This window comes from Triturus cristatus, chromosome 5_1, assembly GCF_964204655.1.
Source record: "Triturus cristatus chromosome 5_1, aTriCri1.1, whole genome shotgun sequence".
NCBI lineage: Eukaryota > Metazoa > Chordata > Amphibia > Caudata > Salamandridae > Triturus > Triturus cristatus.
In genome coordinates, this window is record NC_140587.1 from 94,052,466 (window position 1) to 94,070,721 (window position 18,256).

The window sequence follows — 18,256 nt, forward strand, 5'->3', positions numbered from 1 at the left end:
AACATTTGTGAACCTCCGCTCAGGAAAAATACACATAGCGAAGACTACGGAACAGGAACCAAGAAAATAAAACATGTATCACATTTAATCCTGCTTCTCCTCGGCCATCGAGCCACAGTTCAGAGTTTCCCTCTAAGGCTCCTTTGTCTTTCGAGATTGCCAAGGACACTTTCACTTTTCTTGGAGAACTCCCAAAAACTGCTGCTGTCCTCATGGAAAGTTTCATAGAAGGACCATGGTCAGTCAACTTCAAGGCCATTTCCAGCAGGGGTCTCCCTCGTCACGTCTTTCACATATTCACTCGAGGCCAGGCTTCAAAACTCAGCCATCTTAATACAGGCCTCCATAAGCCACAATAGACCATCTTTAATTAAAGAGACAAAATAAACGTTACTACAGCATAATGATTAAACAGTGTTAACCCCACTAATACCCTTATGTGTATGCATTTATCTAGCTTTTGCGACATAAAAAGCATTAATTCAGACAGCGTTTTGTGCTCAAAATAAACAGCACACAGCAACGTTTAAACATGAAAACTTGCACGTTATTTTTTAGGAAACAGAAACAGCACACACATGCTAACCCTCGTGTAACTTTCTCTTATGTTAAGACAAACGAATTGATTAATAAAAACATACTTGCACAAAACAAATAATTAATTGTTATTTATTAATATTTAATAAAACGCATAGACATACTAGAGCTTCAAAAGCCCCTGAATTTTCTAAATGAAAACTCTGCTCCAGCAATCCCCCCTTTGGTGATTTTATCACCAAATAAACCCAAAAAAAAAATTAGTGAAAATTTAGTCCCATTTTAGGAGAAATCAGAAATGTCTTTTCCCCTTACGCAACATTAAACACCAGTCACTCTTTCATCATCTCTCTTTGTCTCTAAATAAACACTCTCCCTCAATTCTTCTAGTTCAATTTCTTGAGGTTCTCTTTTCAACCTTTTGTTTTTCTTTTCCTTATTCAATTTCTTTTTCCCTCCCCTGTTTTTACAACACACACACACCAATCTTATTATTAATAAAGCCACAATTATACAAGACAAGGGAAACAATATTCTACCTATAATAGTACTACCTATCTTTGCAATAAAATCCTTAACAACTATCATTTTATTAGCTATTTTAGTCCACAAACTCCCAGCTTCAAGTGGTACTAATTCCTCATGCAAATCAGTAATATTTCTGATATAGACCTTCAGGTCTTTACTTTCGTCTGGAATGTAAGTGCAACAATGTTGAACTTTCAATATTCCACAAACTCCACCCTCCTTGGCCAATAGAATATCAAGGGCAAGTCGATTTTGCATAGACATGGCACGTACGGCACTTAATTCCGTATTCACCAAAAGAAACCCTCCTGCGGTATTTGTCGATAAGCGATCAACCACTGTGGACAGTTTCCGAATTCCATAAGCATTTAAAGAAATTCCCACTGCTGGAATCAAAACCCCAAAAATATCACCCACAATTTCAGACCAAGTTTCTCTCTTAAAACGTGTTAATAAGTTAATATCTTCTACATCTCTTATTTTATCTGTATGAAAAATCTTAGGAAAAACCAGGCCCACATAACACGTGCCATACCAATGGTCCGGCAACTTGTAATAAGCCTTGTTCCCACAAACATAGTACACTCCTGGAAAAATCGTATCTTCTCCACCTCTGAAACCCCAACCTGTCGCAATGAAGTATGTATCATGGCACTCACTAGTTCCCACAAAATATGTATCATATTGGGATTTCCTTCTTGTAATGCAAAGTTTACCCTTCTGTGGTGCATCTAGAGCTAATGTTGGACTAGCCCCATTTCTCAACTCTTTTCCCATCTCAATGTCCCAAATTGTCTCACTCACTTCATATTTCCCTGCTTTCTCATGCCTGTTCAATCTCCTTTCTTCTACCATATCCAGGAAAGCTTTCTCCTCTTTTTTCAAACTGCAAGTTAAATTATTCTTAAAAATGTAATCTAATGTTAATCCTTTTTCTTCAATAAAAATCTCACCAAAAGTGTTAGCTTCTTTAGCTGGATTCAGCTCTTTGTTCATTGGCAAGTGCCCAAAAATACTATCTCTGTTAGACATCTTATAATCTATTTTCCCTAACAAATAAAAAACACTACTTAAAATACTACAGGAAATACCATATGAAGCTGGTAAATGGTGATAAGTAACACCCTCTGAAACGGATGCAGGTAATTGCATACAGACGTAGCAATCCCTTACTTCCATTGTCTTCACATATTCATATAACAGTTTAGAAAAAACATTACTAGAAAAATTATTAATTGACCTATCTTTGTGTATGTAACTACTACTTCTAATTGGAACTACTTTTTGTGAATTCTTCTCTACATTTGTCACATTCTCTATATTCATTCCAAACTCTACTCTAAAAGTAACTAATAAAACTAAAACACCCCATAGAAGCATTAATAATCCAGTACAACAGCAGCACATTCTACACCACCTCTTAAAGAAGGCACATCTATTTCTATTATCCTCTATGTTAGCCATTTTAGTTTAGCCTCTACTACTCCACTACTGTTTGAACTTCTTCAATTCTTCAGCAATTCTTCAGCTTTCAGTTTATCCAAATGATCTCTTCGTTCACTTGATCCAAGTGAATCCTTCTTTCACTCAGTTTGGATACTTGTCATTCTTTACTTCAATTTCTTCAACATCAAATTGTATCAGATCTCCAACATCAAGATCCTCAGTACTCGACTCTTCTCCAATGTCAGTCAAGAGTACTCTCAGAATTTCACCAGTATCTTCCTCAACCACTTCTCTCAAGACCACTTCCGGATTAACTTGAGTCACTGTTTCTTCTTCTCCTCCTTCAGACAGTGCCACATAAGACCATTCCGGTGATCTGTACTTTTGGTTGGGTCTTCTTACTCTTTTTATTTCCACTGGTTCGTTTGACTCCTTTGATTCTTCTCCTTCAGCTTTTGAACTTTGACTTGAAACTTCATTCACTTGTTCAGCTTTTGATGAATTTGCTCTTATTACTCTGTATCTCAGCCTCTTAACTCTGTTATTAGGCCAACGATCTCCTCTTAACACCTTTTTTGGTTTTGTTTCTTTATTACTCTTTTCTCCAATCCAAGTTCTCTTTCTCAGAACTCGACCCTCTGTTTGTTCATCCTCATCATCTGTTTCAAGTGCCTCTTGTTTCCGTTTTCCAGCAGTTTTCTTCTTTTCCACAGATTTTTTCACCACTGTTTGAGACTTCCCTACTCCTGTCCCTCCTCGGATCTCCGACACGCAATCTTCTTGCTGTCTACTTGTCCCTTCACCTAGCTCCTCATGAATGTTCCCTACACCTCCTCGGGGGTCTTCCGCAATCTGTCCCTCTCTATCTTCTTCTGACCCTACTTCTTCAAGAATAATCTCAAGTGGTTCCTCAATCTCCTCCTCTTCTGATTCAGGAGTAGTTTCTGCGTCAGCCAGGCCTTTACAGTAATCCAAAATCATGTCATCAGTTATTGTCACCAACTTATTGACAGGCACGAATGCATGGCGCATAGCACGTCCCATGATTATTTCATGCGGGCTCAAACCAGTAGTTCTATCTGGAGTAGATCTCATTGTCATCAGAACTAAAGGCAAAACATCTGGCCATTTCATGCCAGTGGCTAAGCACATTTTTCCAATCCTATTCTTGATCGTGCCATTAATCTGCTCAACCACACCAGAAGCCTCTGGTCGGTATGCACAATGTAGCTTCTGCTGTATTTTCAATGCTTCACAAATCAAACCCATGAGCTCATTCTGAAAGTGTCTACCTCTATCAGACTCAACTGTAACTGGAAATCCGTACCTAGGAATCAACTCCCTCAACAGTAACTTTGCCACTGTTAATCCATCATTTCTTCTAGTCGGGTAAGCTTCCACCCACCTTGAAAACAAACAGACTATCACTAGAACATACCTCAGTCTGTTCACTTGGGGCATCTCAATGAAATCAATCTGCATTCTTGTAAAAGGACCTCCTTCTCTGCCTATTGTTCCTAGACTCACCACTGTCTTTTTCCCAGTGTTAAATTGCTGACAAACTAAACACCTCTGACAGATGCTCTCTGCAATTGTCCTGAACTTTGCATTGTACCAGGTCTGCTTAAACGACCTAACCATCGCGTCTCTCCCCAAATGTCCCTGGCCATGATACATCCTTGCCATTGACGACAAGATAGAGTTAGGCATCACTGGTCTGCCATCTCTGTAGACCCAAACATGGTCTGTTTCTCTTGGAGCACATCCTGCCTTAATCCAATCTTGTTTCTCTTCATCTCCTGCCTCATCTTGTAACTGCTTCACTTCATCCCAGGTCTCTAGGACATTAGTAAACATCACAGAAAGAAAAGACATTTCCCTTTCTCTTTCCCTGTTAATGGACTGATTTGTCTTGGCACAGTACTGCGCAACATCATTGGCGTACCTGTTTCCAATCGTTATAAAATCCTCCCCCTGACCATGGGCAGCACATTTTACAACTGCTAACTCCTTAGGCAGCTGTATCGCCTCAAGCAATTTTCCAATCATTTCAGCATTCTTTATTGGAGTTCCACTCGATGTCAAGAAACCTCTTTGTAGCCAAAGTTGGCCAAAATCATGCACAACTCCAAATCCATACTGACTATCAGTCAACACAGTTGTCCTCAAATCTTTCCCAATCTCACAAGCTTTTGTCAATGCTATTAATTCAGCAACTTGCGCAGATTTCACTCCTCTCAATGGTGATGCTTCCATGACCTCTGAAACTTTACACACCGCATATGCTGCACATAGCACACCATCATCATTCCTCAAGCATGATCCATCTACAAACAACACATGGTCATTCTCAGGTAAGGGAATATCCCTTATGTCTGGTCTCGGTTTCGTACAGTACTCAAGCACATCCAGACAATCATGATCATCTTCCATTTTTACACCCACATTTTCAATATCCGGCAAGAGTGTCGCTGGATTCACATTCACACATCTCTCAAGAGTCACATTTGATGCACCCAGTATCACTTTTTCATACTTAGTCAACCGACTATGTGACATGTACTGAGTTCTGCTTCTTGTCAAAAGAATTGCCACATTGTGAGGTACGAATACCCTTACAGGATATCCCATTATGATTCCCTCACTCTGTTCCAGACTCCTGCATGTTGCAGCCACAGATTTCAGACAACCTGGTAAACCCACAGCTACAGGGTCAAGTGTTGATGAGAAGTACGCAATAGGTCTTCTCAATTGTCCATGTTTCTGGATTAACACTGAAAGTGCACATCCATTTCTCTCACTGCAGTACAGCTCGAATTCTTTTTCATAGTCAGGCATACCCAAAGCTGGAGCCTCACACATTTTACTTTTGAGCTCTTCAAATGCTGCCAATTGTTCTGCATCCAGATCTAATGGATCTGTCATTTCACTTTTTGTCAATTTAATCAGTGGCTTTGCTATCAGAGAAAAATTAATTATCCACTGACGACAATAACCCACCATACCCAGGAACATTCTCACTTCTCTCTGGGTCTTTGGAGCTTTCATTTCTCTGATTATTCTGATCCTGTCAGTAGTCACTTTTCTCAGACCTTTTTCAATATTGTGTCCAAGATAATGCACCTCTTTCTTGCAAAATTGCAATTTGGCTGGAGATACCTTTAACCCTCCATCTGCCAGATGATTCAGTAAAGCTATGGTATCCACTTCACAAGCTTCACGTGTCTTTGATGCCACCAGTAGGTCATCAATGTACTGCACTAACACTGAGTTTTCGGGCATAATCAAACTTTCCAACGATTTCTTCAATAACTGATTGAATATCGAAGGACTCTCTGTATATCCCTGTGGGATTCGACACCATGCTAAGATACGCTGGCCAAACCTAAATGCAAAAATCGGCTGGCTGTCATGATGCAATGGAATTGAAAAGAACGCATGACACAAATCAATCACTGTATACCACTCAGCATCATGTGGAATTTGATACAGAATCACTGATGGATTTGGCACAATAGGACAACATGCCACCACAATTTGATTAACTTTTCTCAGATCTTGCACGATCCTAAATTTACCATTGGGCTTTTTCAGTCCCATTATCGGTGAATTACACGGACTACTCAGTAATTCTCTCAAAACTCCTTGCTGAATCATTTTCTCAATTATAGGAGTTATCCCTTCAATTATTTCTGGTGTCATTTTGTACTGAGGAATGTTAGGATATGTAATTCCCTCTTTCACTGCAATTTTCACTGGATCTACATTATTCATCAATCCCACATCCTCTCCTGTAAAATCCCAAACTGCTCTTTTCACTGTGTCTCTCAGCTCTTGAGGCAAATCCTCCGGATTAAACACAGCAAATGCACCAATTAACTCACTCTCTCTATTTTCTAGAGTCATTCGGTAGAAAACATCATCATCTGGTGTCTCAAAAGCTATTCCATCTGGTGTACAAAAGATTGTGCAGTTCATCTTACACAATAAGTCCCTACCTAACAGGTTCACTGGACTCGTATCACAGACAATAAATCTGTGCATGTCTGAAAATTTCCCTATCTGTACTCTTACTGGTTCAGTAAGACGTGTTCTGATTTGTGTATTTGCTACACCAACTACTTGGATTGCTTCATCCGAGAGAGGAAGATTTTTAACATCTGTTGACCTGACAGTTGATCTTGTCGCACCTGTGTCTACCAAAAAAGTAACACTCTCCTCATTTATTTTCCCATCCACAAATGGTCCTGCCTGGTCTATTTCTAGAGTTGCACCAAGTATGCACTCTTCCTCCTCTCTTCGGCACCGTCAATAATCACCCTCAGACTCACTCCCTTCACTCTTTAACAAGTACTGCTGTACTTTGTTAGAACGTCTTGGTTTGTTTACCTGCTCATCATTGAAGAATCCTGAATCCTGATTGTACTTTTGTACCCCTCTATTCTGCGGCAAGGGCGGTTTTGGCTCTTGACTCTGCTGTCTCACAACTTTCTGTTGTTGCTGTTGATTATTCCCTTCATTCTGGTTCTGCACCTGTTGATTTAAAGGTTTATTCTCATTACTCACTAATGGTGGATTAGGACATTCAGATCTCCAATGTCCCAGCTGGCCACAGTTGTGACAAGGGAACTTTTTCTTTGCTTCCTCAAGACTTCCTCTCCCTTTTCCTGCATATCTGGGTCTATTTCCTGCATTATTTCCTGGATTATTCGCCTGTTCCACTAACTGTGCTTCCTGTCTCTCTGCAACTTTCACTTGTGCCCACATTGCTTTCTCTTTCAGCTTTCTTTGTTTTGCTTCAATTTCATCACTAAAGTATTTTGCATGTCTCAGGATCTCATCTACTTTTTTACTCTGCCAATCCACTGTGTGCTCACGAATTCTCTCACCAATTTCAGGTCTTAGACCATATACAAATCTGTATACAAAGTGACTCAAATCTTTGTCACCCAGGTGTTCATCTCCACTGAATTGTTTAAAAGCCAGTATCAGCCTCTCGTAAAAAGCATGAACTGATTCTTTTGCTTCCTGTTGTGTTCGATCTATCTTAACCCAGTCTGTCTCTTTTGGAGGAACTTTACTCTTCAGGTATACCATCACCTGATCATACTTTCTCATTACTTCTGGATCTGGTGCCCCTGTTCTTGGATCTCTTGGATATTCCTCAGTAGGCCAACTCACAACTATTTTACACTCAGTCCACAAGTCTGCTGGAACAATTATATCAAACAGACTATTCAGATCAACCCACAACACTTTTGACAATTTCACAAACCTGTCTACCTGCCTATACCACTCGACGGGCTTTTCTCTCAATCGAGGGAAATCATTCGTAAATGATAAAATATCCTGTCTGGTCCATGGAACATGTACATATCCTCCTCCAGGTATTTCTCTCATAGGATAATTATCCACTGGTTTCTCCTTTTCTCTTACTGGAAATGCCGAATAAGTTGTTCTATCTACAGATTCCTCTCTTTTCTTATACCACCTATCCTTCCACTTTTCAACATCACCCCATCTTCGCAATAATGCCACCATTTCTTTAATCTGTCCTGTTCTACCAGAAGCGTTCAAATTTTCAATGTCCTTCTCAGTAAAATCCATCCTGTAAGTTCTCTGTAAAGCTTTCACTTTATCAATGTCAACTTCTTGTTCATTTGCTATTGCTCTTAGCCTGTCATGTGTATTCCTTGCTCTCCAGGTAACACTTTTGCACATAAACAACAGCTCACCATCATGATGACTCTTCAGGATTTCTATTGGAACTGTTCCTGTCACAAGCTCTTCTAATTCTATACGTAACCTAGCCACATCAATAACTTGTGAATCCTTATCCTTTTTCTGAAGAACCTTCATCCAATCATTCAAATCATCAACTGTTATTTCAGCAGTTTTTCTCACTGGAACCACTCTCTTCTGCGGTTCTAAAATTGGCATCCCTGAACAACCAGGTTCACTAGTATCCAATAGTTCACTACATGTGTCATGTCTTGTTTGTCTCAGGTCACTTCTTTCTGCTCTTTTATCTGAATCTCCTGAAGGACCAACTGAATTTGTCAGATTATTCCCAACATATGGAATCACTAGTCCATTCTCACCTGCTCTCTGTTTGTCAAACACAGGCATAACTGGACCTATTGTTACAGGCACCGTAACAGCTTCCAGATTCTTCGTTAACTCCCTAATTTTCTCAGTCAGTTCTGTTGTCGTTTTTGCTAATTTTCTGGCATTTTCCTCACTACTTCGATTCTCTCTCTCCCTGAAAGAATTACTACTTCTTGATTCAGGTGTCACTTTTTCTTTCTCAATAATACAGACTGTATCTCTTATCGGAGAAACAACTGGTGTACTCTCATCTGGTTCTGGTCTATATGGAGGTGGTCTCTTGTAAATCATGTCATTTAAGACCTCATCATCATACTCATTAACTCCAACTGCTCCCTCTTCAATTGTTCTCATAGGATATAATCCCTCTGACATATTAACATCTCGCCATCTTTTCATCCGATCATGATGTGTTTCACGATCATGTCTCCTCCCAAACATATTCCTGTAATACCCTCCAGACCTTTGCTTTTCTCGCTCATGAACTTCCTCTTCCCATTCCACTAAAGCCTCGAACTGTGTAGGTCTCGGCTTCGGGTCCAGACGTACCATCTTTTCCCGTAAATTTCTCAACACGGCCAAATTAAATGAACCATGTTCTGGAAATGCTAGAACACCATCTTCTTTAGTATACCTAACCCAATTCTGCAACCATATACAGGTATGTAATCCATATTTCGCAACCATGAAGGATGCAGGTGTTTTCGCTGGAGGTAGCAACTCACCCTCTCTCGTTTTAACCTCTTTATCCTTGGTAAACCACTTTTTAACTTTCCCAAAGAACGTTTTTTTCTTTTTCTCCTCTTGATAATACATTTTAGCGCTTACCAAAACTCTCTACTCTTTCCGTATTATAAATATACAATACGAACTTTTCAACCAATAGCAGCGCGACTCACACTAACGCACCAATCCTGGAGCGTTTACGTCACTAAACAGCTCTTCCAATCCCTGCGCGACTCACACTAACGCACCAATCCTAGCGCGAACCCTATTCTGATCCACTATCCAATCAGAGCGCGGACTTTCTGACGTCAACAGTCGCTGCAGTTTGTCTCTGTCTTCTGTCACTCGTCTACCCCTCCTTTACAAAATCTCTCAGTAGACTTCGTGTCAAGATTTCTACAAAATCTATTAGTTACAACATAAAAACATCTCCATTGTCTGCTTCGCTAACCACAGAATAGTAAAAGAGAGTCTAATTTTCAAGAGTCAACAAACTTTCATACATCTCATAACTGTTTCCTCTAGGACTTATCCAAAGAGTCTTACAATCAATAAATGTATATACATTCACGCACATTCATGCAAGAAAAATATAGTACATACGCACAGAATCCTGCTTCCCGAGAACAGCGCACAATCTGCTCCACTACAGAATTATAACATACATTAACTAAGCAACTTCGCCCAGTTCTTCAAACAAGCTCAGAGAATACCTATTACTCCTCCCGCGATAAGCTTTAACGGAAATCCTTACGGATCCCTGGGACTTAAGACCAGAGTTTCAAAGATAACCTTCACTATGATACACACTCCTTACATACCAGAAATATCTAATAGTAACATACGACAATGTCACTGATTCCGAACCCAGACAATGTGAACGCGCAACTTCAATTGTCACACGTTATTCTTTACAATCCCGTCTTTCCCGAGAGCAGCATATACTTCCCTCTGCCCTACTACGGAACTGCTACAACAGCTTCCAAGTTCCAGAAGCACTACATATAACTCAACATGACGACTTCAACATATAATATTAGTACATATACCAATATTGACAAAATAAAATCAATAATCAATAAGCTAATGTACAAGCAATCTTATCAGATCAAGACAACCATCTAAAACCATCCTCTGCTACCAGGAAATTGATAGAGATCAGGGTATCTAAAATATGCCCACTACCACGGATAGAGTAATCACACAGTTACACGCACATACATTCATCATACGCTAGGGCCCATTTCACTAACATTCGCTCAAATACTCTACCAGCAATAAACCTGTGGAAAGAAAACACCTAAACACCCTGCATCAATATCAGGTCGATCAGATCTGGTTTAGTGACTGTCCTAATCAATAACATAATCTACACAACATATACAATAATGATCAAAAATATAAACCCAATAATTGACAAGAAAGAAGATTCAACACCATGCTTAAAATTATATTGCTTTATCTAAAATTAGTCAAAGTAAATCAATCAGAATAAATCATTTCTCATAGTTACCTATTCTAACTAAGTGTCAGAACGGGTCAGGACAAGTCTCTCGGTAAAGTCTTTCAAGACGAAGTCCTCAGCACGATCCTCGGCAACGCAATCTCCCGCAGCAAAGGTAAAATGGCAAGTGGCAAAGCCCTCCCTAGGCTAACAATTTTTATAGTAAAAATTACAATGGAAACACTCATCAAGTTTGCAAAATTCACTGAATCACTGAGCAGAGCGAGAAGGAAAGGATGCAACATTGCAACATTTGTGAACCTCCGCTCAGGAAAAATACACATAGCGAAGACTACGGAACAGGAACCAAGAAAATAAAACATGTATCACATTTAATCCTGCTTCTCCTCGGCCATCGAGCCACAGTTCAGAGTTTCCCTCTAAGGCTCCTTTGTCTTTCGAGATTGCCAAGGACACTTTCACTTTTCTTGGAGAACTCCCAAAAACTGCTGCTGTCCTCATGGAAAGTTTCATAGAAGGACCATGGTCAGTCAACTTCAAGACCATTTCCAGCAGGGGTCTCCCTCGTCACGTCTTTCACATATTCACTCGAGGCCAGGCTTCAAAACTCAGCCATCTTAATACAGGCCTCCATAAGCCACAATAGACCATCTTTAATTAAAGAGACAAAATAAACGTTACTACAGCATAATGATTAAACAGTGTTAACCCCACTAATACCCTTATGTGTATGCATTTATCTAGCTTTTGCGACATAAAAAGCATTAATTCAGACAGCGTTTTGTGCTCAAAATAAACAGCACACAGCAACGTTTAAACATGAAAACTTGCACGTTATTTTTTAGGAAACAGAAACAGCACACACATGCTAACCCTCGTGTAACTTTCTCTTATGTTAAGACAAACGAATTGATTAATAAAAACATACTTGCACAAAACAAATAATTAATTGTTATTTATTAATATTTAATAAAACGCATAGACATACTAGAGCTTCAAAAGCCCCTGAATTTTCTAAATGAAAACTCTGCTCCAGCACTCTCATAGGGCCTTAAATACAGAAGTCGATGCACTCAAAAACATATTGTATTCTACCGTGGAGGGCAACCTGTTTCTCTTTTTTAAAACCGCTCACTGGGGCTCCAAAGTTCAAGCTTGAAAAACTGAACATTTCAAAGGCCCAGTATTGCACATCTGGAAAACACTCGGTGGATCACTCATTTCACGAGCCTTGTAGCGATGAGATCAACAACCTACCACAGGAAGCTACGCTGCTAGTTTACGGATCTAACGCGAACACTAAATTCCATTCAGCAGACGAAGGTAAGTATGCTTAGAGTTTGGTTAACAGTGTATAATTCTGTCTACTTCCTTTTGTTGAGCTGAACTTCCATTCTGAGAGATTGTCAAACTAAGCAAGTGTCAGGGTTGGGTTTAAAACATTTATTGTAAAAGCCTCATACAAAATAGAAACTATTTTTACAACACAAAGAAAAGACGGTAGTCGTTCACAGGTTCCTAAACAAAACAAGCAGGAAGTGGGATAAGGGAGGGGGTAGGGGAGAGAGGCACGCAGGCTGGCAAATGGTGAGCACTTTCGCGGCCACTTTGATGTTCTCAGTGGCCGCGCGGCTCACTGTGAACATCAAAGTGGCCGCGAAATGATCACGCAGGCTGCCAAATGGTGCGCGCGCCCGGCGCACATGCAATGTATTTGGAGGCCTGAAAGCACTAGTTTGCACTTCCAAATCCCCTGTTTACTAAAGCTCTCGCCAGAGCAGCGTTAAAGCGCTGGCTCAGGCGAGAACTAAAAACAAGCCAAATCAAGCACTCGTGCTTGTGCTGGCATCCACGAGAGCAACCAGCGGCGCGCAAACAATCTGTTTTCAATTCGCACGCGCGCCGCTGCTCGCTCCCGCAAGGTGGATGCCAGCACGAGTGCAAAGAGCTGACCAATTTCTGAAGGTCTTCTCCTAGGCGAGACCTAAAATCTAAGCACAGTCAAAGCTTGCTTCAGCAAAAAGATTACAGAATAGAATCCGTGAGGCAGTAATCAGGATTTTCTCAAAACTGTGGCGATAACATATCTGCACGGTAGTGGTAACAGAATAAATCTGTTTATTAGTACACATCTCCCCATATAATATCTTTTGTTATAGCACTCTGCAAAGAGGTCGGAGGAAGTGGGAGAAGCTGTGGGTCATTGGTAAAGACTGTCAGCTAGTTAAGAGTCCACCAACAAAACAAGGGGTGCAGTTCGAGGGAGTCCATAATGGGTAGAGAAAGGCAGGGTAGCTGACAATCACCAGTGCACCATCGGCTTAACAAAGGCAAGGAGGATAAACAGTGTTGCATCGCAGGCGGGGAAGGGGGCACAGGAGTTGCTACACTGGTTCCAAGAATAGCAAAACAAATCCGTAGGAAAGTCAAGTAATGTTTTATGCAGCGTGCCATTTGACATTTCCCTCCATTGTAGCCACTTTATGTTTTGAGTGTGAATCCATAAAAAGCTTGCTTTCTTCATTTCCATTCGTTAGAATAAGTAAATATGTACTACTACAGTAACGAGTGCTCGAGATCCCATGAGCAGACTGGGTTTCTTAATTACAGCACTGAAAGGCAACATAAATGTGTATCGAAACATACAAAAAATACCACGATAAAGACCACTGGCCCCAAATGTGACATCTTATGGAGTACTAAAAAGGTCTGTTGATAAATTACACAAGATATCTATTTTCAGGATGTGCAAAAGAGAGCAAAGGCTGTGTTCCATTATCAAAAAACTAATAAAGCAGCTCTCTGCAGGGCAAAGCTCTTCAGTTGCCAATAATATAGCACAAGGTACTTCCTGGAAGATGCAAGAACCACAAACTCCTGGAAAGACTTCTTATGGAGAACCTGCCGCAGAATCGAGCATTTTGGAAGATAACGCAGAATCACGGTCAGCAATACAGTATATTTTAAGCACCCTTGCCTCTTCCAAAAACAGTCTGTGTGGTCGCATACGTAGCACTTCCCTATGCATCCTTTATATAGTGCTTCATACCCCGGACAGTCACAAAGCTGTCTGATTTACACCGAGATCCTGGGCGCACGCCTGACTGCATGGCTAAAAAGATGATGGTTGCAGTTTTTTCTATATCTGAGGTCAAGTGAGGTGTATGAGGTTTGAACTTCCGGTATAAAATGGTGGACTAATTTCGCTGCAACTAAACATGGGCTGGGGGTGTTGCTGAGTGAGAGAACAGATGCTGATGCGCCTGCAGATGCCTACCATCTTTAAGATCGAACGTTATCGTAAGTAGAGGCGACCAATGCTAATCAGCTGCATTCAAAAGGTCGACAGTATGAGGAGTACACCAAGGAGCGGCCAATGACCAACCCACCCAAGACACTATTAACCAGCCGGAAAGTAGTTAAGTATTACACCTAAGAGCAACAGAGGGCAAACTCCACTAGGGCGCTGTTAAGCATTGATTATAGAGTCACCAAGGAGCAGTAGGACCAACTCCACTGGAGGAATTGGTAAGGCACTGAGGCAGTACTATAAAGGAGTCTGACCTAGGAGAGCAAGCTTAAGTTCACTGCTGGAACATTTGAGCAATTATTATATGGCGATCCATAGAGAACCTACCGCACATGGGCAATTAGGCTATTAGGAATTACTGTATGAAGTCTATCCAGGATCGGTAAAGGATCAACGCCACAGGAGAGAATGCGTAGGGTATCTGACTGCAGTAAATAGTTTAGGAACCCACATGGGAGAGTTAAAGGCTAAACTCAGGGTAACAAACACCAGACTCTGCAGTCCAGTATTAGTGGACAACATGCAGTACACTAGAGTGGGTTTTAGCAGAAGACTGTCTCAGTTGAATGCTCCTTAGATATCTGGAAGAAGAAACAGCGAGGAAATTTCAAGGAAGGATAGGAGTGAGGAGAACACCAACCAGCCTTACCAGAGAAGACACCACAGGGAGACCACCCTTAACCTTGTCGACCTCTACCTGGAAACTCTAACGGATGCATTTATGAGGGGCCCAAGGGGACAAAAGGCAGTGCAACAGTCCCAAACTGGAATGCCCGGGGCCAAGGCCAAAACAAAAGGGGGGACCAAATGACACCAGAGTCCATTAATTTGGAGGTAGTAACAATCCAGCCAGTCTCATGTGCAAATACAAACAAGAAGTTAATCAGGTGCAGTAAAATCTCAGCATAAGTTTTTAAAAGCTACACAATAAGTCAAATAAATGTACCTTTATGGGCTGATCGAACAAGAGAACCATTGAAGCTCAAACTCTTGAGAGAAAAGAAGACCTTTGGTGAAAGAGATTTACAAGCAGCACCAATACAGGGATCGTTACAACACTTTTCGGCCTGCAATGCTGGTATTCTACTTGGAAAGTAGTGGCTTCACCTTTGGGGGCAAGTTATATTTACCTTTTATTTTTAATGGGGTGTTATATAGCGCAAACGTGACCCGAAGGTATCAGAGCGCTTTACACAAGCACCAGTTGCGTTACATGAGGATACATTCATTTTTTGTTAGGCACGGGGAGATTAAGTGATTTGCCCAGAATCACAGGATGTTGTGCCTCCTTGCAGAGACTTGATCCCGGTTCCCCAGATTTTAGGTCAACCGCCCTAGCCAGTAGGCCAACTCCTCTCCCCAACCATACAGAGATACAGCCACGGGGGCAATTCGTCCCCACCGATGCCAACTTGTTTATTGGCTGGTGGGAGCAAACAATAGAATACAACTAATAAATGGAACATGTGATAACGTATGTCAGATTTACAGATGACCCAGTTAGCCAACAGGCTGTGAATGCACATATAAACAAGACTACTGACAAACTAGATTCAATACAACCGCGGCACAGCTTTTTAATGAGCCACTCAATGCCTCCAATTGATCCGTGAACCAATCGAATAGGAAATAAGCTTGGAATAAACCAGACCTTGCAAGCATTAAACATTTCGGTGAAGCAGGCCCTCTATCACTATAAGTCCAACATTTCCCACTTAACGTTACATATGAATTTTTGCTCTAACAGAGAGCAAAATACACTGAACAGATTGACAACAAACTTATCAAAAAAGTTTGAACAACTTAGTTTTGTTAATTGACAGGGAGTCAATTGATCACTATTCTGTAAAGTTGAAATAGTACAATATATACGGATATCTGCTCTGTACAACTGTAAAATGTTTTGACTCGAAGAATGTAATGACTTTTTTTTTTTTTAAAACAACCTGATTGACTGACGATTTCCCATTTGGCCAGTTCCAGGTTTACTCACCAGCTTTGAAGCAACTCAGCCATGTTCATGTCCTTACACATGTCACAGGTGATCACAATCATCTACCCCATCAATGTCTTGGCTCCTTCAGGTATAATGGGATGGATGAAGCATGCCTGTCAGAAGCAGGATGTTACTGTAACGTATATGCAGAGAAGGAGGTCTTGATTTAGAGCCCTTTGGAAGCAGCCTATATCTTTGTTCTGTGGCTGTGACCAGTGGGCATTTAAAACAACCCGTTGCCATGAAACAGAGGTGGGAAAGTGCAATCATGTGCAGCATCAAACAAATGAGCCATGTCAGTGGTGCTGCGATATCTAATGTCACACGTATGTATAACGTCTGCGAAACTCCACCAATACACATCGGACATTAAAATGAGATGGAAGGTTGCACTACCACAACATATACATGTCCCAGCAATGGTTACTCTATTAAACAGCTATATTTCCACTGTCAGAAAACATGAAGAAAAGAGAAATCATTTGTGATTTTAGTGATATCATCAAATACATGTATAGAGATTTAATTTCATCACTAAGATCATCTGTGACCATGTGCGAGGCCTTGGGCAGTGCTCTGGACATAGGATGCCACTAGAGCTGGCAAATGCTCGCCTGTTTCAGGTTTTGAGTGAAAACAGTAGTAGCCCATCAACCAACATTTGTTTCATCTCTACCACCCACACAAAACATCTGGAAAAGGTTGTCAACCAACATTTGTTTCATCACTACCACCCAAGCAAAACATCTGGAAAAGGTTGTCAACCAACATTTGTTTCATCACTACCACCCACGCAAAACATCTGGAAAAGGTTGTCAACGAGCATTTTCTTCCTCTAATAAAGATTGTTATACATCAATGGTGCATAGCGAGCGGGCGCAGCTTAGACACTAAACATGTCAAATAGATAGGGGCTGGACAAAACTGACAGGCCTGTCAGCCAGAAAAGTCTTTGCAGAGGCTTATAACGAAATACAATCACAGCAACCCCTGCATTTAAAGACTGATCGATACAAAGGACCAAGGGGAAGGGTATTGTCAAGAATTCCTGTCATGCGAGGGGAGGAAAACGGTAACCAGCGAAAATGGACTACATCTCCCAGGATGCTTAGCGGTTGAGAGGTTATGTAAACAGGAGAGCTGTTACATAACTCAAGGAAAACACGCCCTTATGTAAACAGGAGAGCTGTTACATAACTCAAGGAAAACACGCCCTTATGTAAACAGGAGAGCTGTTACATAACTCAAGGAAAACACGCCCTATAAAGGGAGGAACCGGGAGGTACAACGCTGTCGGATATTGTGTTTACACCGACGTACCTGCTTAGTGAAGAGCAGTGTTCCGGAGTGGTGCTCCAGTAAGGCAAGAACGGAGGTAGGTCGAGTCGTTACTCCCTGGGCCGTGTCTTGCCCCATCGTCACCTGTGAAGGACCCGGAAGCTCTACCGGATAACCATTGAGCTTCGCTTTTTGACTCGGCTGAGTCAAAGCACAGTGGCGCTTTTGCTGGTTGGAGGCGTAACTCCCAGCCCGACCAGAGATACAGGGACTGCCAGCTGTAACGCACACCAGGAGGTGGTTGCCGCGTTACAGACTCGGAAGTCCACGGGATCGATCGAGCGGCTGCTCTCGGTTCAGTCTTCTTTGCTTGTGATTGGGGTATCGGTGACGCATCACCAGGAGGTGACTCCGCGTCCCGGTGCAGTCTGAGGAAGAGGTTGAGCGGCTGCTCCCTTCAGGTAGAGACCCCGGCTGGGTGTTTCCCTGACTCCTCGATTCACCCCAACACTCTTCGTGCCCCTCACAGCCTACCGATTGGCATTGTCGGCCATTTCATTTCTGCCCTCTGTTGGCATACGCCGGGATCGGCGTATATGCAGAGGACGGTTAGGACCATCCGTGCTGTGGGCTGGTAACGTACTTAGCCTGGAGGATTCCAGTGACTATAACCTTTGTTTATTCCTTGTATTATTTTTGCCTTCATTAAAATAACTAAACCTTCACAAGTGGTTGCGTTCTCATTATCGTGTCTGTTAAACGATCCTGAGACGTTCAGGGCGTTACAGGTATCAATGACGTGTCCTATAAATAGGGCTCCCGGTTTTCCGTTTAAACAGATTTTTACATATAAATACAGATG